At 54.4% G+C, this 25,198-nt stretch overlaps 1 long non-coding RNA gene across 3 annotated transcripts in view; it reads right to left on the reverse strand.

The window, feature by feature from the left end:
- The window catches only part of LOC142931049 (uncharacterized), a 197,904-nt gene that overhangs the window by 104,141 nt on the left and 68,565 nt on the right, over positions 1-25,198 (reverse strand). For 2 of the 3 annotated variants that reach the window (XR_012947039.1, XR_012947038.1), the window contains exons 1-3: positions 8,645-9,125; positions 4,515-4,672; positions 2,760-2,939 (exon numbers count right to left, since the gene is read on the reverse strand). This is a non-coding gene — a long non-coding RNA (uncharacterized LOC142931049). Of the gene's footprint in view, positions 1-2,759; positions 2,940-4,514; positions 4,673-8,644; positions 9,126-25,198 lie in introns of those variants that run through there. The other variant, XR_012947040.1, reaches the window with a different exon arrangement.

A 25,198-nucleotide genomic window follows, 5' to 3' on the forward strand; every position in this document is an offset into this window, starting at 1 on the left:
ACAGCAGCCCAAAAACTCTATACACAACACCAACACGCCACCAATGTATGCATGAATGTGTGTTGAACTTCTTTCGCACCGTACGTAGCCGAACGTGCTAATCGGAGGTGCGGGGAAGGACAACAAACTATACCCAAAAAGGAGCTCTCAATCTAGATTTAAATCACTCCACCACCATCACCACCAACTAACGGAATACCTAATAGCAACCGCATAACTACCAAAAACACCACTCACACCGCCAATAACTCCATCACCATAATCGCCACTGAAACTACCCCCTAACCTACCACCACCCGCACCACCGTTACCACCGACACCACTTCACCCACAACCATCTCCACCACCATCACAACCGCCACTGAAACTACCCCCAAAACCTACTACCACCACCACCCCCACCACCGTCCCCTCTATCGTCATTCCCCCCCTCAACACCCCCCCCCCCCCACCCCCCCCCCCCAATTCTTCACTTCAGTGCCGGGTGCACAACAAAGGAAGCGTTAATCCAAGTTCCGGGCACTTTGAGGAATTTCCCTTTTAAAAGTCGTAATTAATTTGACGAGAAGCGCGCGGGCGCTGGTCCCGTCCGATCGGGGAACGCGGTCATCGTGCAGAACGGGGTGGGGGGGGCAGGGCGGGGGGTTGTGGATGTGGGGGTGGTGGATGTGGGGGGGTGGTGGATGGCGGGGTGAGAGGGGAGAGGATGGGGAGTAGGGGGAGTGGGGGACTCTGAGAATGGGAGGCACCGATGCCTTCGGCAGAAGCAAGAGTCTAAAAAAATATATAAAGTGTCGATAAATGTAAACTTTCACCGCCTAAGCAACAGTAACCCGCGTGAAAAGAGTCAACGTCAAGATATGCTTATTTCTACGCGTGGAGTAAAGCGAGAGTGTCATTAACGGAAGGCGAACTGATTCCACCCGACCAGGTGGCTGCTTTGCTGCAGAGTGAGCAGTTTGGAATCGGGAGTTCAAACCCTGGTCAATAAAATTGGTACCGCTTCGTGACGAAGTCAACATCGGTTGTTCTATGGGTAAACTCGCCATGCAAACGTGGAGTTTCCCACCGCTGGCTCAGGGCTGTGACCAGGAGATGTTCGTTTGAGCAGTGAAGTCACTTTGAGTTTTAATTTTGCTTTTTATCACAGGCCCACGATTGCACGGGGGGGCCAGCGACAAGCAGCGCACGCATGTTTATTGAATCGAGCGAGGTTGTTACGAGAACTTTGGAAGCGAGACGATGGGAGCGAATGCCAAAACGGAGCAGTGCCGGATCTACGAAGCTGCGATGCATTTCTCTTCGGCACAATGAAGAACCCATCTCATCCATCGCCACTCCCATCTCAAGTGAACAACAACGGCAACAGCAGAAGCGGCAAACAACCGCCGTTCGCCACGAATGCGGCGGTGACGTCCACCACGGCGCTTGTGCCAAGCTAGGCGCACTTTGAGGCCTGCGCGAAAGCGTCGAAGGCTCGCGTGCCGGCAGGAGGCCACGGGTGGACCGCCCGAGAGATGGCCGGCGGGTCGCACCGCCCACGCTTCCCCGCTGCGCCAACTCGGCCGCTACCCGCCCGGCAGACGAAACCGTCACAAACCCACGGTCCATCCACTGCCGGACGAAGGCCTCCTCCACCCACTGGGCGGCGGGTGGAAGGCGCCGTCAAAAAAAAAACTCTCCGGCACGGCGATGGCGGCGGTATGGGGGGGGGGGTGGGTCTTGGGGCGGGGTCCCTGGCGACTCGGACCCCACGGTGCAGTCGCACCGCCTGCGTGCCACGAAGCTCGGGCCCCTCCGCCGCGGAGCGAGGCGCCGGCCTTCGCCGACGCGCGGGCCGCAAGTTCCACCGACCGGGCGAGGAGCGATGATGGGGACTTTGCTTACTTTACACAAAACGCTGACACTTTCGCCGTGCTTTTTGTATGTTTTTGCCTAACAAGTGCTTTGGGGAATCTTTTGATGTTTTTTTTATATATATATACGGGGGGGGGGGGGGGGGTAGGGGGTGGGGGGTGTGGGGAGGGGGCTTCAAGGCAGCCCATGGCTTTTTAACAAGCCTATAAAAAAAAACAGCTGGGCCCAAAAAAATCTCCGAAGCTGGGGGAGCAACAGAGACACTCATTAAATGGTTTATGTTCATGCATGCAATTGGGGTATTGTCAGAGGAGCGACAGAGTCACCGCTGATGCAACACCTTGTTACCGCGAGCAAAATGTCTATTCTTTCAATGGGGCCACTCTTTCAAGTGATCGTCAGTGACACAAATGACTACGGGCGTAGCGCACGTGACAAGTCGCATGCTGTATGAATGTGTTCGTCCGTGCGTGTGGGGAGCGGTAGCGCAGTGCAGGGGTCAGCGCTACGCTGCGCTACGAAGCCGGTGACCCAAGTTCGATTCCCGCTAACGGCCAACACCGGTGACGATCATCTGAACTGGTCCTGGGCCTCCCCTAGGTCGGTTCGGCCTCAAATTCATACCTGGTGTGATGTGTAAACATCGCCACTGGGGAGAAAAAAGCGGCCGGGCGTGGTGCAGGCCACCCATCCCCTCGTGTGCCGTGCCGGCCTTCATTGGTGCTCGCTGACAGTACTTGCCACAATAGCGTGTTACAGGCTATATGGGGGGATGTTTGCCTTTGTTTTTTTTGTGATTACATCATTATTATTATTATACATGTGGGGAGCGGTGGCGCATTGGCTTAGCGCGTTGCTCTACGAACTCGGCGACCCGAGTTCAATTTCCGCTTTACGATTACCTGAACTGGTGCTCGGCCTCCACCTCCGTCGACTCGGCCTTTCATTGAGCGCCTGGCGCGGCGTCCGAACGTCACAGCGCTCGGGAGACAAAGGTGGCCGATCGTGGCGCTAGCCGCACCGCAACCTCGTGCGCCGTGCCGGCCTTGATCGGCACTCGCGACCAACACTTTTCCGACGACCTGAAATATCAAACAACAGGGTATATGTGTTCGTATCATAATCATCATGATGATGAATAGCCTTGATCCATCAAATGCTAGATGAAGGCCTGAACCGTGTCATTGCCATGCCATATACTGCAATTCATTTTGCCCCAGCATATCAGCCGATCTCAGCACTCCCATCTTCCCCGGTGGACGGACTCGGAGGCAATCAATTCGTGGTAACGTGCAACGTTTATTTCCTGCAAGTATAAAAAAAAGATTATCTATAATTCGATTTTTTGCTAAAATTATTGTTGGCAGCCCCCCTTGAGCCAGTGGTGGGTTGACATTCCACATTCTCATGGCCGAGGCGAATCTCTCCATAGGACAACCACCAGTGACTTCTCTACAACGTGGTACTTTATTTTAAGCCACTCCGGAAGGATGATGGGATGAGTCATCCCCCTCCCCCCACCCCAAGGAGCATTTTAACTCACGACCTTCCAATTGCGAGCGGCCTCTCGCTCGACCGACCGCTGAGCCACCCGGGTGAGTCAACACTGAACGTTTGACCAACGTTGGTCCAACGTTTGACCAACGTTGGTCCAACGTTTGACCAAAAAGACAACATGCCAACGCCGTTGGCCCAGCGTCGGCGTGTTTTACGCGGCTGGCCCCATTGAGAAAGCGCGTACATCCCAGCGCTAACGCGAGCAAAAATCATCTCGTGGTTTTCCCGTCTGCTGCTCGCTTGCTGTTTGCAATTCAAAACCGATGGAGACGCGGCAGGGCAATTTGCACCAAAAAATAGACAAAGACCCCCCCCCCCCCCCGTATAGCCTTTACGGACTGTTGGGGCAAGTGCTGTCAGCGAGTACCTAAGAAGGCCGGAACGGCGCACGAGAGGGTTGGTGGGTGGCCTGCACCACGCCCGGCTGCACTTTGTCTCCCTAGTGGCGATGTTTACACACCGCTACACCAGGTACTCATTTGAGGCTGAGTCGACCAAGGGGAGGCCCATGATTGGTTCAGATAATCGTCACCGCGTTGATGGCCGTGAGCGGGAATCGAACTCGGGTCGCCGGGTTCGTAGCGCAGCGTAGCGCTTAACCGCTACACCGCCGCAATTGCCACCACCTCCCTCCCCACACCTGCAAACAATGTTGTTGTTGTTGCTGTTGCTGTTATTGTTGTGTTTTTTTTCCCCGCGGAATGCGTTTTGCAGCAGTTTAAGAAATAGGTGGCATTATTTAAACATTATTGTGCGGTCTGCAATCCGCGCAAACACGGCCCTCGCAATGAGGCCATGAGAAACGACGCGGCGCTTATGTTTATGTAAATAGAGATAAATAATTCGCGAGCGCTATCGCATGCAAGCACTCGTGTGTGTGTGCGTGTACGCGCGCGCGCACACACGCGCCAGCTCGCGCGCACGGAAGCGCACAAACACGCCGCCTACGTGACGCTTATTAATTGCGAGCCGCGTAACGTTCAATCAAGGCATCCATTCTCCACCGACCCCGACACCACCGCCGCCATCAGCGCAACCCACCCCTCCCCCACCCCCCCCCCCCCACCCCTTCGCTTTAACGCGTTTAGCTGAAAACTCGCCGGCGGAAGGAGCGGAGGGAAGGAGCGGGGAGCCGAGGACGAGACGGAGAAGGCGCCGGGGTGCATTCGAGGGCGCCCCTTGACCCGCCGATTGGCTCCGTTATTACGCTCGTCCATAACCTTCATCCATATGCGCCGCCGCCGCCACCGCTCCGCAGCTGGGGGGCAGGGAGGGAGGGGGGGGGGTTAGAGGCTGCAGCAGAGATGAGGGGAGGATGATTCAATTGGTACATTTACCCCACGCTGATATATACCCCCGCGGAGAGCCGAGAGACTTTCTGTCGCGCTCCTTCTCCTCCCGTTCACAATCGTGCCCCCCCCCCCCTCACCGCCAGCGAACAACCCTCAACCCCCTTCCCTGGCCTCCGCTGCCCCCCCCGCACCCTGCCTCCAATTTTCAGCCTCGCTCTTAACGCTCTCTGCAATCTTACATCGCTAAACCCACCCCCACCAACACCACCACCAACACCACCACCAACCACGCGCCAAACACAACCATCGCCACCACCAACACCACCACCAACCATGCACCAAACACAACCATCACCACCACCAACCATGCACCAAACACAACCACCACCACCAACCATGCACCAAACACAACTATCACCACCACCAACCATGCACCAAACACAACCATCACCACCAACCACGCGCCAAACACAACCATAACCACCACCAACCATGCACCAAACACAACCATCACCACCACCAACCATGCACCAAACACAACCACCACCACCAACCATGCACCAAACACAACCATCACGACCACCAAGCACGCTCCAAACACAACCATCACCACCACACAAACCAAACACAACAAATATAGGTGGAATCGCGGTCTCCAGATGCGAATCTTGGTCTAAAAGATCCTCCACAAATTCGTCCCTGCCTATCTCTCGCCTCTCATCTCACTCTACTCCCCTCCACGCACTCTCGTACCTCTCCCCTCTCATCTCACTCCACTCCCCTCCACGCACCCTCCTACCTGTCCCCTCTCATCTCACTCCACTCCCCTCCACGCACTCTCACACCTCTACCCTCTCATCTTACTATACTGCCCTCCACGAACTCTCCTGCCTCTCATATATCTGTGCATACAATATACAGACATATCAGAATGTGGCCTGAAGCTATTGCTAGACAAACCCAAAAAAACAAGTTATAGAATTTGGGCCCCCCGAAAAAAATCTTCTTTTAAGTTTGTTGTCCTTCCCCTGCACCTCTGGTTGGCCACGCACGGTACGGAAAAAGGTCAACGTACATACGCACGTACATCAATTAGGCTCGCTCACACGGCAAACTTCAAAATCATCGTAGCGCGTCAGATTGACTCAAGAAATGCGAGCCGTCTCGTGCAGTAGACGCGGCTCGAAGGAATGACGGCCGGCGGTCGAGGAGGGAGAGGCCTGGGAGGACGTCCGCCGTGGAGGTCGGGCGACGGGGTTAGATCAGATCGTGTGCAGGAGCGAAACTGAAAGATTTTATTTTCCCGGCTAAAACCAACCGAGCCGTGAGCTCTTTTTCAGAGGCGGCCTGGCCTGGCTGCACATGACGAAGTGGCTGATATCATCATCATCATCACGTGGGGATTCACAGTGGCGGCCGAATAATCGAAACGAGCGTTGATTCTAAATGTGGATGGAAGAGGACAAAACCGGTCGGCTTTGACGATAAGCATAGTCGGCTACGTCCGGTGCGAAAGAAGTTCAACGTGCGTGCGTACAACCGGAGGAACCCGGGAGAAGAATCCACGCGCCAACCACGGGGAGAGAGGGAGAGACCACGTGGAGTGCAAACATTCAAGCACAACTCCCAGCCCCCAGCGTTACCCTTCAGGCCACAACCCATGCACCACGTCCACCACCCTTCAGGCCACAACCCATGCACCACGTCCACCACCAACTCCCACCCGACGCACCCATGTGTTTCTCACCTCGTGGTCATAACATGAAACCCCATATAATTTATTCCGCCGACCCCCCCCCCCTTGTCCCCCGCCCTCCCACCCCACCCCCCCCCAGCCCCAACCTCTCGTTATTCTTCGTCATTATTAACATGAAGAGTGGCTGTAATATTTTCATAAAGGCATAAATATTTGATACGGCTCGGTGTATCTGCCGCACTTGCTGCCAGGGGCGTGGCCCACGTTGTGGGGGGCGTCCGTGGGGCGCCTGGCCAGGGACGTCCAACACAAGTCGCTGACTCCCACGGCATTTTTGCACAAGAAAAATGCGCGTGGGCCACGGTCAATTTCCGTGTTTTTTTTTTGTTTTGACCCGTCCATGGCCGACAGAGTGTGGAGTAGTCTTCGTCCAGCAGTGGATTTACAATGGGTTCCGTAAGTCAATTCGCGTACAATATAGATGCTTTTTTTTTAACTAAAAGACAGTCGTTATAGGTAGCGGGGAAGAGGAAGGTCTTGTGGACTGGACTTTAATAGGACACCACGGTGGCTATGAGATGTTAACTACCTCGCCTGGTATACAGGAGGTCGTGGGTTCGATCCCGACCCTGACGCCTGCTGCTGCTGCTGTATATTTGGAGCGGTCACGTGAATTTTTCTCCGGGTCCGCCGGCTTTTCCATCCACATTTAGAAACGTGCCCGCAGAGTGTTTGGCTGCTGTACATAACCGCACCACGATAAGCCACTTATGGTTGAGCTACCGTTTGTGATGGGCCAGTTCGCTTCTGGGAAAGAGCTGCACAACTCAGTAGGGCCTCGCCTGGTAAAGTAAAAAAAAACAAGTTGACTTTAACTTTGCGGGCCCATCTGTAATCCTCCTGTCAACCACCGGGACCCGATCACTAAGTAGGACCGCCTGCCCCCCCCCCCCCCCCACCCAACACGACAGCCCCCTGCACTTTGGAGGCCGCGACTGAATGAGCACAAAATGAACTGGGCCGGCCAACATCGACTGCTGCGTCGTCATCAGCCGTTATCTATCCACTGCTAGGTTAAGGGCCTCCCCTAAGTCGTGGGTGCCACATCTCACGATCCTGCGACGCAACAATCCATGTCGCTCCTAAACGCAGCACTGCATTTAATCTTCACCGCGACCATCATCGTCATCATCACCATCATCATTAACACCATCAACACCACCCTCATCATCACCATGACAACCACCATCATCACCACCACCATTATCATCAGCAGCAGCAGCAGCCGCGAGCACCGTCCGGTGAAGGCCTCTCTACGCCCTGCACTACATGGAGGTAGTTTGTCCATACTTCACCGCACTGGTCAGTGCAGGTTTGTGACAAGGGGTTGGGGGTGTGGGGAGCAGGGGGCGGTGGGGGGGGTGAGCCATGAGTGGCTCAAGATCTCCCTCCCACTGCCGGTGTTGGCCATAACCATAAATCGATCACGGCCCGCCGGGGTTCACACGAACGGCGGCACGCTCGCCACCGCCCCAACACCCCACGGGTCACGGGCGGTTAAACAGCGCTCGCAAACAAGGGGGCGGCGGGAGACGTGGGCTGGTGGGTGGCGGGGGTGGGGGGTGGCGTGGGGGGGGGACGGGCAGGAGGAATCAGGCGGCACCCACAGCCACCGCCCGGGCCCGGCGCGGAGAGGGCCATTGGTTATTGGCGCAGACACGGCGGAATCCACCGGGTGTCGTGTCTGTTTTTTTGTTTTTGTGAGACGCCGTGAGCGCCACCGCCCCCCCCCCCCTCTTCCCCCCGACGGGAAGGGGTTATGGATTTAATGAGCGTTCATCCCAGCTGGGGTAAACCAGCGCGGGACGCGGGCCGCAGGCTCGACGGTTGGGGGTTGGGGCGGCGCGTAGGGGCGGTCGGTTTTGGTTGTCGGACGGCACGCGGGGGCGAAGCGACGGGGAGCGGCAAAAAACGGCGGATGTTGGGAAGCGCCTGGCCCGCCCGTGACCGCCTGTCGTCTCGGGACGCGAGGCCATGAGGATGCGTCGTCGCGATCGCGGCTCGGGGGAGGTTGAGGTGTGGGGTTTTGCGATCGGAGGCGGATTCGGAGAGGCGTCTTCTCGTCCCGCGCGACGACGGAATCGCCCGAGCCGCCGCCGGGCGGGAGTAAAAGGCGATCGCATCGTAGGATGTGACCAGCCGCGGGGGTCAAGGGGAGGTTGATCGCTCGGAGACAACTTACGAAGAACGAATCTCAGTGCGGCCGCGTAACGGCGGGGCAGTGTCGGACGGCACTGGCCGCGGTGCAAAGGGATTGAAACGTGAGGCCACCTTCTCCGCCGTGCTTCGTAGCCCCGCGTCTGGGTCGCACCGTTTGACCCATGAGCTCCGGTGCTGTTGCACCGCCTGCACGCTCGAGAAAAAAAATAAACGGATTTTTGAGCACGTAGACGCGACAAAAAGTGTTCAGCCGCTGGGCGTTCGGACGGGGCGCTGGGTCAGGGGTCAAAACTACTAAACTATTTAAACAGTTTTTAATTTACCAGGTTAGGCCTCCTGAGGTGTATCATCATTTTTTGAGAAGCGACTTCGCCACAAATGATAGCTCAACGAAGTGGCTTGTCATCACGTGCAAATTTATAGCAGCCCAATGCTCTGAATGCGTGATGTTGAATCTAAACGTCGGGGGAAAAACCGGAGAACCCGGAGAACAATCCACGTGACCACGGGGAGAGAGAGACATGCAAACTCCAAATATACAGCAGGCATCATCAGGGTTGAGATCGAACCCACGACCTCCTGCATACTAGGCGAGGTAGTTAACATTTCGCCAACGTGATTGGGATTAGAAAGACACACAAAGTCCAAATATACAGCAGGCATCATCAGGGTCGAGATCGAACCCACGACCTCCTGCATACCAGGCAAGGTAGTTAACATTTCGACAACGTGATGGGGATTAGAAAGACACACAAAGTCCAAATATACAAGAGGCATTATCAGGGTCGAGATCGAACCCACGACCTCCTGCATACCAGGCGAGGGAGTTAACATCTCGACAACGTGATGGGGATTAGAAAGACACACAAAGTCCAAATATACAAGAGGCATTATCAGGGTCGAGATCGAACCCACGACCTCCTGCATACCAGGCGAGGTAATTAACATCTCGACAACGTGATGGGGGATTAGAAAGACACACAAAGTCCAAATATACAAGAGGCATTATCAGGGTCGAGATCGAACCCACGACCTCCTGCATACCAGGCGAGGCAGTTAACATCTCGACCACCCGTGGACGAGGCAACGAGACCCGACACGGTCCGGACCTGCGAGCGTAGCGAGCGCGACGCAGCATCTCGACCCACGATTTAAGAACTCGAGAGGAACCAAGCGCGGTGTTGTTGAGCGAGCCGGGGGGGGGGGGGGGTGAGAGACAAAGGCGGCGGGTAGAGGGCGACGGCCGTGCCGTGAGCGCGAGGAGGAGGAGGAGGAGCGGCGACGACGGTAAAGGATGCGACGTGGCGGCGCTGCTCCAGTCGTTCTTTGTCCGTGACCTCGCTGGCCCTTAACGAGGGGTAATTAGCCGTGCCCCCAGAGATGGTGGGGGGGCGGCTGATGGGGGTGGGTGGGTGGATGGGGGGGGGGGGCGTGGTAGAGGGGGCGGAACTGGGGGCCCGGGGGGGGGGGGGGAGGCGCGGAGTACAAATCGATGCGTGTACCCCGCGCGCGAGAGCGAGCGAGCGTCCAGACGCGCGGAGCCACCGTCGCCGTAGGGCCCCCGCCGCGTCGCGGCCACGGGCGACCGCCGAGGGCGCCACGGGCGTTTCGCGCGTCTTCGCGGATCGTGAAGCGACGATTCGTTGTCCCGAGGGTGGGGCGATGTTTGCGTGAACAAGGTGGTGGGCAGTGTTGTCGTCCGGCGGGTGGGCACGCAATTGCCAATTCGGAGGGTGCAAATGGATCCTGTTGGTGGAAATAATTGTACAGATCAATGGAACAACATTGTATGGTACGAAGGGTGGACAAAATCGTCTGCAGGGTGGAAAATGCAGTAGGGACATTGCAAATACAAGCCTGTGGCTTCAATGAAAGCTCCGAAGCTAGGAAAGATATATAGTAACATATCATCGCTTTGGTTTCTACTAAGTATGAAAAATAACAAATGTCAATTTTTAGCTTAGGAAATCCGCCACAGAAACGTGGGAATTCACACGGGTGGCTCAGGAATGACACCGGGAGATGAGCGGTCTGGCAGGGCAGGTGGAGGACCTCCGCTTCTGTCATTGTGCGCGCGAAGGATCGTGCTGCGAGCCGACATCTCAAACCGGTGGACCGCACGGCAATGCCAACCTTGCCCGCTAGACATGATCCGCTGGCAAAGTTTGAGATAATCAGCACGAGGCTGCTCCCCAAGATGTCCACTGGCTCACTCGCCAACCTCAGCATGAGCATGTGAAAATAAAAATAGTTCAGCCCATCGGCCTGCTGTTCCGCTATAATTGTAATAATAATAATGGACTTTGTTTATCCAGGAACGTACTCAATGAAGAGTATTTTTTTCCAGAGGTTTCCGTATTGGGATGCTTTTGGCCGATTCCAATTATGCATGAGAGTTTGGCACCGCGCGAGAGGAATCCGCAGAACCCCCGCACAAAAACCCCGCACCGCGACACTCGATACGCGAGGGAGACACTCAGAGCTACCATCCCGTGCCCGCCTCACCATGCCAAGTCGACAACACCTGGCGAGCCCTACTGGTGGCCACTTAAGTGATAAACTAACTATTTAAACAAAAGTGTTTTACCAGATATAAGGTCCACAGAGCTACTGAGCTCTCTTTCAGAAGCTAACGGGCCACACGTGATATAGCTTAACAAAGCGACTTATATTTTGATTTAAAGCTTTCGTGACTGCAGGGATTCATATTCTTGGTTCTTTCGGTAAAGTCACGTAGAAGGGAAACAGGAATGACACCGTCAATTTCATTGTTTATATATTTTTATTATTTTATTGTTTCCCTTCTAAGTGACTTTGCCGAAAGAACCAAGAATATAAAGTGGCTTATCATCGCGTGGACATTTCTAGCAGCCAAATCATCTTAATGTGAAGGGAAAAACCGGAGGACCCTGAGAAAAAATCCACAAGACCACGGGGAGAGAGACACACAAAGTTCAAATATACAACAGGCGTAAGGGTCGTGATCAAACTCCACGACCTACTGTATACCAGGTGAGGTAGTTAACATCTTGCCACCGTGATAGTGATAAAGGAGACACGCAAACTCCAAATATACAATAGGTGTCAGGGATGTGATCGAGCCCACGACCTCCTGTATACCAGGCGAGGTAGTTAACATCTCCTAGCCACCGTGGCGCCCCATCACCAGGCTTCAGGCTGCTTAACTTCCAAGATCCGGTGAGATCGCGGGCGCTTCGTGCTGATTCGGTTGTAGACTAAGGTACAAAAAAAACGTCCAAAATGGATCAGTCGATTAACTTCCACACACAGAGGCAAAAATCCCCCATGCAGTTTTTTGCAGACTGATGGGGCAAGTGCTATTAGCAAGCAACTATTAAGGCTGGCAGGGCACACGAGGGGATTGGTAATCAGCACCACGCCCGGCCGCCCTTTGTCTCCCCAGTGGCGATGTTTACGACACACCACACACCAGGTACTCACTTGAGCACTTGAGGCTGAATCGACCGAGGACCGATGAAGATTAACCGTCACCGACGTCGACCGTAAGCGGGAATCGATCTCGGTGGTTTGCCGGGCTCGCGGCTCAGTGCGCTCACCGCTGCGCCACTACTCCTATCCCCGCACCCCCACCCCCCCAACCAACCAACATACGCACCCATACAACGTACAACACAAACGCACGCAACGCAGGCACGCACGCCCATACAAAAACGCAGGCACGCGCGCACCCAAACCGCGACTCCGCGCTGACTGAGGGTCAAGGGTCGAGAGCTGCAATACGACACGGGCCCTGGGGGTTACGTTGTGCGGCGTTTACTGTAAAGTATTTTCTTTTCAAAGTCGGGGAAAGTGATAGCGTTCGAAAATGTGCGTGGCCTTCTGTCAATTTCATTTTCTTGACGGGGAACAAAAAAACAGTCGTGCGGGGAAGTTAAGTTCAGTTTTTTTTTTGCTCTGCCAAAAGTAAAACCATTGGGAGGTGGTGCGTCGCTCGGATTACTTTGGGGGGGGGGGGGGGGGTTCGACGGTACCCTCCCCCCCAACCCCCCACAGTGTGGATAGAGAAGTTCTGAGTTAAGTAGTGGCTGTGTGACATCACGCTGACACATGGAAATGTCTTCATCTCGAGACACAACTCCCGCGGGTACCACCAAAAATATAAAGTAACTCACGGCCCTTTTGCTGTCGACCCACTGCTAGATGAGAGGCGTCCCCACGGCCAACGCCACATCGGATGTTTCACCACTTCGCCATACTTCACCGCGCTGGTCAGTGCGTGGCTTGACGAAAGAGGACGGGGGAAAGCCCTCGTGACCGCTTCAGGATATCGCTCGCCGCTGATGATGTTAGCCGCGATGGGGGAATCGAACTCGGCGGGCGGGCGGGCGGGCGGGCTCGCGGGCTCGCCAGCGCAAGTGTGCGAGCAAGAGCGCCGACGGCCTACCTCCCCGACAACTGGAACGCATTTGAGAAAATATTTTTTCAGATGTTACAAAAATATATGTGTGTGTGTGTACGGGCTAGGCAATGCCAGTTCGGTAACACGAGCCGATGTCTCATGGGTTTCCTTACCAGAGCTCCGGACGGATAACCCCTTCATCTCTTGGCAACACGACGCCGGCAACACAAGTGTCGTGGTTTTTTTTGGTGGGGGGGGGGGGGGGGGAGGGAAGAAATATTTTTGTAATAAAGAAATCCGCGCGTAGTGAGGAGTGCGGAGAACGAAGCCTCGCTCCGCGTAGCAGCCTTGGGGAGGCCCTCGTCCAGCAGCGGATTGACAAAAAGGGCCCAGTGAGGAGTTGATGAAAATAAATAATGAGCTGCAGCGGCATTGCCTTTTGCTCCTTTCGCTTTTCCTTCCTTCCTGCGTCTCTGTCCGGCCCGTACGTCACAACAAGGCTCTCCGCCGCGCCATGAAGAAGGTCCGCTGCCCGAAACGTCGGCAATTACAATTTCCCTTCGAAGGCCACGCAGCGGCGTCGCCGACGGGTGTGTGCAGCTTAGCTCTGTTTTGTTGCGAGTGAGTTAATTGAACCGCCGTAGTTCCGTACCCACAGCGTTTTGCGCCGTCGAAAAGTTCCACGGCGGCAACATTCGATGAGCGTGAGCGACGCGAGTCCTCCTGCCGGCCCATCCCCCGGCACCCCCCCCCCACTCCCCCCGATAACGTTACCCAGCCAGGCCGGCATCACGACATCAAACAGCGCAATGGCGTGCCCTCTCAGAGGGGGGGGGGGGGGGGATAGGGGGGAGAGGGCTCCTTTGCCCCCGAAGGCCTCAATGTCTCGCAGCTTTGCCGCTTATATCTTGTTACAGCCGATACGTCTTCAGCCAGACGGCAGCGCGGTGCGAAACTATCCTTACAATATCATCAACCCCGTCTGTACCGTCTCGTCTGTACCATTCGTACCGTCTCATCCGTACCGTCCGCCCCGTTCGTAACGAACGTGCACAGCTTTGGTACTGCTCGACCCGATACATTGACGCTTTGATATGTGCATCGTCTTTGTGATGTTCCTATTTAAGGGAAGGCCCTCTCTTGTGCATGCCAATCAGTTTCAAGGACAAGGCGTACATTATCATCAAAGCATACTTTGCATGTTTTACCACAAGCATGATGTGTGGCGAATGCAGACTTGACGATGCCTTGCGATGGGTGTGTCTGTTCGGCGTTTGCATATTTTTTTGCCGGAAGGGGTTGAAAAGCGTTTTCCTTTTTTTCATCATCACCTTGATACTGGCAACAACAACAACAACAGGGTCCCGTAGACATCACATTGACCCTGGACAAAAGTGAGCGCGATTTGCGTGCGGACGCGTCGTGACTCGAATGAGGTGAGGCGGCCCTCGGTCAGAACCAACGAGGGAGTGACGGCCGAACCAGAGAGCACGTCCGCCCTCGAGACGGAGCGATGGGATCGACTCGTGCGCGGGAGCTCGGTGGATGTTGACGCCGAAGGGGTGGCGGGGGCCTTCAACCGAGCGGCGGAATGATCGTGGCCGAAGACGACGACGACGACGACGACGATGTTGGATGCAAAACAACACCGCGTCGCTCTCGTAACGGAAAGAGCTCCCCGTCGGGATGACGGGGCAGAGTTTGTTGAATGGGGCTGACTCTGCTGTTGAGACTCAAAAGGTCGCAGCCAGTCAAAGCTGCAGAACTGTATCATGGGAAGGGGCTGGCCTCCATCGGGAGGAGAAGAATGCGACTTTTAATCCACTTGTCATCTCAAACATCGCTCCTACCCATTGTCATGGCTCAGCATAACAATGGGTGGAGCGGTGCTTTGTTCATCTCCATTGTTTATCGAGGAAAGCCTCGACCGCGTCTCAAGTCTCTTTTTTTTTTGCCACGAGGGTCTCGCTCGGGTTAGTTGATCCAATTCCTGAGAGAGGGATTCTGTGTGCAGAGGAAGAAAAAAAAACTCGAATTCTCGGGAAACAGAAAATCCGCCCCCCCCCCCCCCCCGCACACAAAGCGGACACTTTATTTAATCAGCTGATGGATCAGCACCAACCTACTTTCTGCACTGCCACACAAGGGTCACCCGCTTCCCCCCCCCCCTACCCCCTCAATCCCAAAACACAACATCCACGCCACGCACAGGGCTTCAATTGTCGGCGGATATTTTCCGGGTCGCTGGTTGGAGTACGGCGACGCGTCGTTAGCAGCAGCCTGCGGCCATCGCGAGGAGGGAATACTCGATGTGGTGTGCCCGTTTGTAGAAACAGATCCCGGCTGAAACCTAAACCCTGAACCGTGCGTGAGGGCACGAGGTCTCGCCGTCGCACGCGCGCACAGACAAAGACCCCCCCCCCCCTGTGTAGCCATGAACAGACTGTCGGGGCAAGTGCTGTTAGCAAGGAGTGCAATGAGCTCCAGCACGACGCACACACACGAGGTGGTGGTGTGGCCAGCGCCACGCCCGTCCGCCTTTGTCTCCCCAGTGGTGACGTTTACACGCCGCACCGGTGACTCATCCGAGGCCGAGTCTACGCACGCACGCGTGGCGAGTTCCATTTGCAGAACACTGAGCCCAAACGAGCGAGCGGGAGTAGCTTGAGTGGGTGTGGGTTGCTGGGGGGTAGGGCAGAGAAGAGAAAGCGGGGGGGGGGTGATGTGGTGGTAGTGGTGGGGGGGGGGCAGGGTTGGTGGGAGGGGGGGGGGGCCTCCGGGACAAGGAGCCGGGGTTAAGGGAGGGTTAACGGCGCCGCCCTGCGCGCCGCAACTCATAAGTCAGTGCCGTGCGCAAGGGGCCTGGGGTCCCCCCCGTGCCGCGAGGGGGGGGGGGGGCGGGGGTGTAGTGGTGCCCACCCTGCCGCCACCGCTTGATGGATTCACTCCGAGCGCCACTGCTCACGCATTCCTCACATAGAGGAGGGGCGGGAAGGCGGGGGGGGGGGGGGGGCAGTGGCGATGGTGGTGGCGGCGGTGGCGGCCGCAGGGATGGAGGAGGTAGCGTCCGCCCGTGGTGACGGTGGTGGTGGTGGCGGTGGCGGCCGTGGTGACGACGGGCGGTGATGGTTGTGGTTGGCGATAGTGGGCGAATTCGCTCGTGCAATAAATCCGACATTGTCCGGTGTAACGGCTGAAGGGGTGGCCTGGGGACGATGTTAAAACATTGACAAAAGCGAGGATCGTCGCGCGGGCTCGGAGTTACGGAGGCTGCGCTGCGCACGCACCGTTCACATACGGACAACGGGCGATGGAGACGTGGAACACTCCGTCTGGTCGCACCGCATCTCAAAGCATCGTTCGCGGGGTCGCTAGAACACCGGGACGCCAGCCCTCCACGCGCGAGGAGCGGCCGCTGATATCAGCCACGTGGATAGTTGATAGATAGCTGTACGACATCCGTGCGAAAGTGCGTGCGTGTCGAGCTGTCCGCGTGGCAAGCCTGGCGTGTCGGCCGACATGAACCAACAAGACGGACGGACGGACAGATGGACGGACGGAGCGGAGGGAGAGAGATAGAGAGAGAGAGCATTTCGCCAGTGGACAAGCCTTAATTAACGGGACAAACACTCATTTTCTTTCTGGGTCCTCAGGGGCACCAGCCAGGCAAGGACATGCTCCGAGAGTGGCCACAGAGGAGACATGCGAGTGGATACATTTCTAAATTTCACCCAAACTGGGAGCGATACTCACCCCAGCATCCCTAACCGCCCCCCCCTCTGCTCCCCTCCGCTCCCCCCACACCCAGCTCACTCACTCTGTCATTCTTGGTCTCAGATTGCCGGCCACTTAAAATGCATCTGCGACAGCAGCCAGATCGGCAAAGAATATCACACTAAAACATAAGGTTATATTTTTTACATTTTGCTTGGGGTAGGCCCTTCATCCAGCAGTGGATTCATCCTGGCTTATGATGATGACGATGCCACGGTTGTTCTGTTCCTATGTATCTCGAGCCCAACTCCGTACACTTATAGATTACGTTTTGCTCTCAAAATCCTGCAGTCCGATTGTTCCCGCCGGCCGTAGTAGTAGTAATAATAATCACCACGGCGCCATCTGCAAACCCTGGGACGGGTGAATGTCCACCAATTCGGGAGCACAGATTGCTGGAAACGCGTGCGTTTATTTCAAGATACATCATGTGTGTTTCTATACACAGTGAGCCGTGTGTGCAATCTGTACATGGAACACGGTTGGGTTAATCTTCGGAAAATACGAAAATCTGGCCGATGTGATAAACTTCGGAACGATCCGTGGCCCTGCCAAAGGCGGCGGCGGCGGCACGTGGTGCCGTGGCGACGTCGCTTTCGTTACCTCGGAAAGGGTTCCAGAAATTTGTCGTTACAAAAAAAACACGCAAAAAAATCAAAATCCTAAAACCCATCCCTCACCGTCAAAGCCGAGTCACTCCACGACAGCTCCACACCTTTCTTAGTTTTTAATTGGGGGGGGGGGGGGGGCAGGGGACGACGACGGGAGGGAGGAAAGCGGCGATGTTTGTAATTTCCACTTTCGCGCCGACGCTGCTCGCTTATTAGATGGGCCGTGGTCTGCCTCCGTTAATCCCTGGACGCGGGGCCGGCGCTGATAAGACGGCCTAATTGGGCTCATTTCGCCCGTCAGGTCGTCCGCCCTTCCCCACGCGTCGCACCTCTTCCGCGAGCCGCCGCCGTCGAGCTCGTGACCGTTTCACGCCACCGTCGCCCGAGCAAAAGGTGGTGGGGGGCTTGAGCGAGGTGTGTTATTATCGCCGCGGACATCCGCAGACGCGGTGACCGCTTCGCGATTCGCAAGTCTTCCTCGCTCCCTCCCAAATTTGATTCCCGGAAGCACCTGGATATGCATTTGCTCACACTGGAGGAATCTGATGAGCCGTAAAGCTCTTTTTTTCACGGATGTCCCGAGGGGTGGAGGGGGGGGGGGGTTCAGAACGTTGCAACAACACAAAAACACACGATAGGAGTGCCAGGTATAGGGAAGGTAAACAAAATCACTCGAGAGAAGCGACCTGGCCACAAACGACAGATCGACGAAGTGGCTTCTCACGTGGAAATTTACAGCAGCAAAATAATCCAAAGGCGTCGTGAGGTGGGCTAACGGGTGAATGCGCAGCCCTGCAATTGCTAGCTCGCTCCACTGTTTGCAGAATGGGGCATCCATCCGGGGGGGGGGGGGGGGAGCTCTAGAGATCACCACTACGGGGCAGTTTGGCCTACTCTTCCACGCTAGCCACGTATAGAGGTGGGAGGGCCCACACATTTGGCAGAGGTGGTCTGTTGCAAGACACATCTAATCGCACTTGCCTTACCACAAAATTACAGAGTAGTAAAACTGTTTATTGACTTATTATGATTTATTTGATCTGCACAGTAGACTCTCGATTATCCGCACTGATGACGAGGAGGACAGGCGCGGATAATGCAAAAATATCCATTTCCCGCGAACCTCTGTGACAACAACAAAAACACTAATATTGCTGTAAATTATGATGAAGTTAAGAAAATTGAGTCGACGAATAGCGATCGCCGATTGGTGAGTGTGCTCAGTGATGACACTTTCCTGCTCCCACGCAGAAGCCTCTGCCCACGAAGTGGATGACAGCAGAGCCACTCCCGGCCACCGTAGGGGCAATCACGTGGATTTCAGATTAGCACGGAGCACATGTTTGTCCGGTTTAAGCACGTGACTTGTAATAAAGATTTCCAAGAATAACAATGTTTAACCGTTTTTTTGATGATTCATTTTGGGCTTAAGGGAAAATCCATGAGCTATTTAATCTATGTCAAAACCGCGCACAAAATAATCGAGACTCTACTCCGCGCTTATGCCTCTCGTCGCTGCACGGCTGCGCTTAATTTTTGCAATTTACTCTGCTCGGTCGGTGTTAGCCGCCGAGGGCGTGCGACGAGTTTCTGTTTTCATTCCCGTTGCTGTACGCCCCCGGTACCGCTCCCGTTCCGCTGTAACGTTGCACCGGTTGCACTACTTTATTGGCGGGCTGATATTGGGCACGTGAAAGTAAATGATGACTGATTGATGATTGATTGACGGAGGTGGGGAGTGACCACACTTTTTTACTCACCGCACGCTAACTGCGGCGTTATCCGCTCGCCCCCCCGCCGGGTTGGACGCGGGCGAAGGGGGCGAAGTAACTTTGGCGCCGTCGATTAAAGCAAGGCCGTAATTATAATATATATTGGGGGGGACACACATCCCCCTCCCCCCAATATTAAAAAATGCTCAAAATGTCCCCCCCCCCCAATATATTGCTATAACAAATTGCTATGCTATGTAAATAAAAACAAACATTTGCTATACCTTGGCCACAATATCTGGACTTGTCTTCATATAAATCAATGCATAGATTTCTGTTTATATGATTGTGGTTATGATTGTACTGTATTAATCCCAAATCTCTGCCATTACATACAATGAAACAAGAAATGGTAAAAAAAAAGTAAAAACAAAGCAATGTAATACAATACACTGTTAGACATTATTGTAAAAAAACAAAAAGTCCATCCCATGTGTTAGTGAATTTTTTTTTATATTTTAGGCAGGAAATGAGTTTTCAAATTTAGATATTTTTCTGAGTTGGGACCCCCCAGACACCCTGGAATATTTGGTCCCCCCCAATGTTGACTCCATGGCTACGGCCTTGGTTTAAAATGACCACGCGGGAGATGGAATCGAACCCGGTCAGACCTGTGGATTGCAAGAACCGGCGTGCGCTGACTGTTTACAGTCAGACGGCAGCGTCCATATGGAACAAGACGAATTACATTTCCGTTTCGGAACTCGTTGCGTCGAGCAGCGCACGCACGCACGCACGCAATGGCCCTGTGGCAGAAAACGGTCGTGGAAGATGACGTCGCAGAACTACTCCTGAGGTCACTTCAACGGGGCCTCCCTCTCGAACAAGAGGCACGCAACCTGATGTGTGACCAACAATGAGTGATCGTTTCGTGTCAAGAAAGCCTCAATTTCTCAAGAGGTGAAACCTGGGATTTAGCAAAATTAGGTGAACATTACATTTTAATGTCTGTTTGTTTTTGTGCAGTCATTGGGCACTGTGATGAATTTGAGTTAAAAATCCAGGTTTCATTAACCATCTGCGATAGAACCGGGTGCTCAAATGTAGTGAGCTGATGGTCTCAGCCGGATCAGCAATGGCTTGCACAGAAAGCCACTGACTTAACGCAGATGCCTGTAGGCTCCGGCAGAGAATCAGTCTCGCACAGATCGAATCACGCAGTTGTAGTGGCTCGATCGCAGCCTGGTGGCGATGACGGTGGTCGTGATGTCGACGAAAGGGGTTCCGGGCGGAGAGGGGGCAGAGCTGAAATGTCACGGGGGGTGTGGGAATAGCACTTGAGAGGCTTGCCACCACAGCGGGCTCTCACAGACGTCCGCAACTTCATACCCTATTGACTGGAAAAATTGCTATTCATTTTTATTTTATATACAGTAAGGTCTCAAGAGTACTCGGCACTTACGTTGGGGTTCGCTTATACGAGTGTAGATATACAATGTAAGAGTGTATATATATACACTACTATATACGACATTGTTATACGCTACTATATACTACTGTACACTACACTAAACACTATTATATACTACTTTACACTACATTATACACTACTATATACTACGATACACGACTATATACTACTGTACACGATACTATACACTACTATATACTACAATTCACTACTGTACACTACACTATACACTACAGTAAGGTCTCAGTACGCGGGGAGTGGTTCGGTTCCGTGTACCCCCAGCGTAAGTTCAAATTCGCACAGGTTGTGGGTGTTCGCCTATACCAGTGTAGATATATATAATGTAAGAGTGTGTATAAAATGTATGTAAATGTATAATAAAGTACATCGCTGTACAGTAAATGATTCACCCATCCATTTTTATCGTATGATAGGTACGAAAGATCTGAGCCGGGTGGAACTCGTCTCTTGCGACGGATGGGGCTGGGAATCTTCGTTCGCGTGAGGGTACGAGGTGTGATCTCCCTCCTCGGCTTCGTGCGACTCGTAGCGAGGGTCCGAGTCACGCAAAGTGTCGCGTGTGAGAAGTTCCGCGTGCTCTTGAGCGCGCGTACTCCGCTTTTGAAGCACTGTCCACCTCGGCCGGTGTACAATTTCTCGCAGACGGTGCGACGTCTGGGATTCGAAAGAACGCGCGTACGGGAGGCACGCGGCCGCTCAAAGGTCATGGGTGAGCCGGCGGTGGAAATTCCTCGTTTCTATGGCACGGCGGGGGGGGGGGGAGGGGGGTGAGTCTATCGCTAGTTCTGCCATTTCACAACCCCCAACGAACTTTTTTTTTTGTTAACAAAACATGTTGAGTCAGCAACCAGGGTCCTGCAGCTCACCGTCGTAATGTGCAACACAACGGTGACCAGATTCCAGATCTCGGTTACAAATCAATTCCTGCTGCCACCCGAACACAGGTGCCCCCAGATCCTCTCCTCTTTCGTACACCCGCCGATGCAGACGCAGAGAGCAACAACAACAACAAAAACTGTCACATTCAGGCGGTCAAGCACAGATAACCGCGTCAGGAGGCAGCGGAGCAGTAGTGTACCATCGCCGTGGTGATGTCCCCTTTGTCGTATTTGTTCTGGATGACCGCTATAGTCGCACGCTGCTGGGAAATGTTTACGTTTGCATTTGTGCATCGGGTATCGGCGTCTACTGCCACGCTTTGTGCGGTGGATGATGCGGCTTAGGGTGGACCACGGATGCCGATTGCCGGACTGCACCGCGTCAAACCTGAGCACCACGCGGGTAAGTGCCGGTTGGTGAAGAGGTGGAGGTGGGGTGCGTGAACTCTACCTCTGGGTGCCCCTGTCGATGATGACGACGGCGTCCGGAGAATGCACGTGCACAGAGGGGAAACACCAGCAGCAGGCCAAACTTACAGAAGCCTAAGAGCATCGCGCTGTTACTGGAGTTGAACTCAAGCTTGGAGATCGAACCCAAGACTAGAGACCGAACCCAGGATTGGAGTCCAACCTAAGTCTAGAGTCGAACTCAATACTGAAGGTCGATCCCAACAGTGGAGTCCAGCCCAAGCCTGGAGTCGAACTCAATACTGAAGGTCGAACCCAACAGTGGAGTCGAACCCAAGCATGGAGTCGAACTCAATACTGAAGGTCGAAACCAAGACTGGGGTCGAACCCAAGTCTGGAGTCGAACCAAAGCCTGGAGTCGAACCCAAGCCTGGAGTCGAACCCAAGCCTGGAGTCGAACCCAAGCCTGGAGTCGAACCCAAGCCTGGAGTCGAACCCAAGCCTGGAGTCGACCCAAGCCTGGAGTCGAACCCAAGACTGCAGTGGAACCCAAGTGTAGAGTCGAACTTAAGCTCACTCGACACAAAATCACATTTTAGCTAACCCATGACCCCCCCCCCCCCTCCCAGACCTAACCCCCCCCTATCCCCCCCCCCTCCCCAGTAAAAAAAAAAAATCCCCGACGTTTAATTGCTCATCAGTGTCGCAGAATGAGTTCCGTAGCATCAGGTAAAAGTGGCCGGGCGCTGTTTAACGAGGCCCGGGGACACGGTGGGGGCGGTGCTGGGGTGGGAGGTCAGGCCGAGGCGGCTTAATCCACTCATTCTTTGCCGATCTCAATGGCCCTTCCTGTGCATTGTGTAGCCTCTGTGTCAAGTGTGAATGGCCCATCTCGAGGCGTCCGGCATTGTCAATCACCCATCTGGCGGCGGTTCCCGAGAGAGGAGAGGGAGGGAGACGGGGCGGGGGGGGGGGCAGAGCGCGAGAGGCAGGGAGAGAGCGAGGGGGGAGAGGCGGCACGACTGACTTCCTTCATTAACTCCCTCCGTTGTCGCATGAATGTTCGGTCCTTCTGTGGCAGCCGGCGCTAATCACGTTGCGCGGGCTGAAGACTCAATCAGTAAATATGTCCCCGTGTTTTTTTTCTCTTGCCTCAAACCTCCCTCGAACAGCGCAACGGATCCTTCATTTTTTTCTTGGTGCGCGCGTGCGCGCGTGTGTCTGGAGCGGTGGCGAAGCGGTCTAGCGCACTGCGCTTACGAACGCGGCAGTGCCCGAGTTCGATTCCCACCGTCGGCATCGGTGACGGACATCCGAACGGGACCAGCTCGACGCAGCCTCAAATGAGTACCTGGTGCAATAAGTAAAGCATCGCCACTCGGCAGACAAAGGCTGCCGGGCGTGATGCTGGCCACCTAACCCCCTCGTGTGCCGTGCCGGCCTTCATAGGTGCTCGCTAACAGCACTTGTCCCAGCAGTCTGATATGGCTATATGGGGGATCTTCGTCTTCTGTGTAGTGTGACAATATTTGGACGTTGTCATTAGCGCTGGGCACAAGTTTGGGGTGAGTCGCACTTTCCAGAGCGTCGCATTTTACGGATAGTCCGATATCCGTGAGGTGTCTGAGAGTGTGGCCCTGTGACATGTATAAATACCCGCGAATTGCCTGAAAACATCGAAATATATAGAGGACTGCAGAGCTTGGGCAATTGTTGGGAGCGCCGGCCCACAACCTGGCTGCTGCCAATGATGCTGCTGACATAAATGTAAAGCATTATTATTCGTTATTCTATTACTACGATCAGTCAGCTAAGTCCTTGCGAGCACAAAGGCACTTTGGAAAACGTTAACAGAATCCCTGCGCGTGCATAGTTTTTCTTCCTTGTGCTGTTATTGTTTTTGCCTACGTACGGTACAAAATAAGTTCAACGTACACATTTTGAATCTAGATTGAAAACTCATTTCTTTAAAACAGTTTTTTTGTGTTTAGCTTGTTATCCTGCGCCCAGCACCTGCGGTTGGCGCGGTTGGCTACGTACGGTGCAAAAGAAGTTCAACATAAACACGTACGTTGCCCTGTGCAAAATGTGCCCCAAAATGTGTATTTATTAAGTAACATAAGGCGACGCAAGAAGGCCCACTTTGTATTTCCAAAAGTGCCCGAAAATGATGGAGTGCACGCTGGACATCACACCGCGAGATGTAAAGAGGAACACGTGGGTCAGAGGACACAGCCACAGGTTGACGACATCTCAGCGACGCCTTGGGCAGGACGCGTAACGGCTCGGATGTGACGGTGGCGGGCGGGCGGGCGGGCAGGCGGGCGGCTCCAAGACCAACGTGAGAGCGGCGGCTAAAAAGGGGCGATTTGCGCCCGAGGAAAACGGCCTCGCTGCGGAGACGGAGCGATGAAATCGTTCTCGCGTGCGAGGGCTCGACGGACCGCCGCTCCGCGAGGCCGCGAGAGAAGGGCGGTGGCTTTGGGGGGAGGCATTCACGCGGCAGTGGGTGGGAGCACGGCTGACGACAACCACAGTTAGAGAGGAGTGAATGAACTTCAAAATGCCTCTCCAGAAATGCGTTTCCGTTCAGGCCGCAGGCAAATCCAGTGCTCTTGAGTCGCAAACGCATTCAACCCTTTTCCCGTTCCGATGACGTGCGTGTACGTCGTCAGTTTATCTTCCGATTCCGTTCCGATGACGAGCAATAAAGTGACTTTGTCGGTACCCAGGCTCCCACAAGGCCACGCGGGAGGGCGTGCGGCACAGTGTGGCGCAAGCTGTCGTAGAGTGCGGCGGTCGTGTCGCTACAGTTCCCTGCGGTGAGTGCGGCGTCTTTAAAAACAACGGAGCTGCTACGCCTCTCCAAATAAAATAAACGCCGAGCCGGCTTGCTCGTTCCGAGATTCAGAGGTGAACAGGACCTCGCACCCCGCAACTTGTCAGACGTCTCGGAACGGGGAAAGGGGTGAAATGCATCGCAAATGACAATCACCGTCCATTTGTCCTTCACTGCGATTCCTGTTTCACGACAGCGTTCAAATCAAACGCGAACATCGTCACAAGCCTGGGGGAAATGTCAGCGGCGGCATGACCATGGCTGACCGTGCATAAATGTAGACACGAGTTTTTGGGATTAAAAGATGTAATCTTTTTAAGGAAAATTTCATATTTTTTTTGTTTAAAGATACGATATCTAAAAATAGGGTTTTTCCCCTTTTTTCTGGCTAAAAAAATGAAACCTTTTTACAAGGATTCATGTCTGCATTAACCACAATACCTGCAGTCAAAATGCAAAGAAAAAACATACTACAGACGGC

This window comes from Petromyzon marinus, chromosome 47 (assembly GCF_048934315.1).
Source record: "Petromyzon marinus isolate PM22_M1 ecotype Great Lakes invasive population chromosome 47, UKy_Petmar_22M1.pri1.0, whole genome shotgun sequence".
Taxonomy (NCBI): Eukaryota; Metazoa; Chordata; class Hyperoartia; order Petromyzontiformes; family Petromyzontidae; genus Petromyzon; species Petromyzon marinus.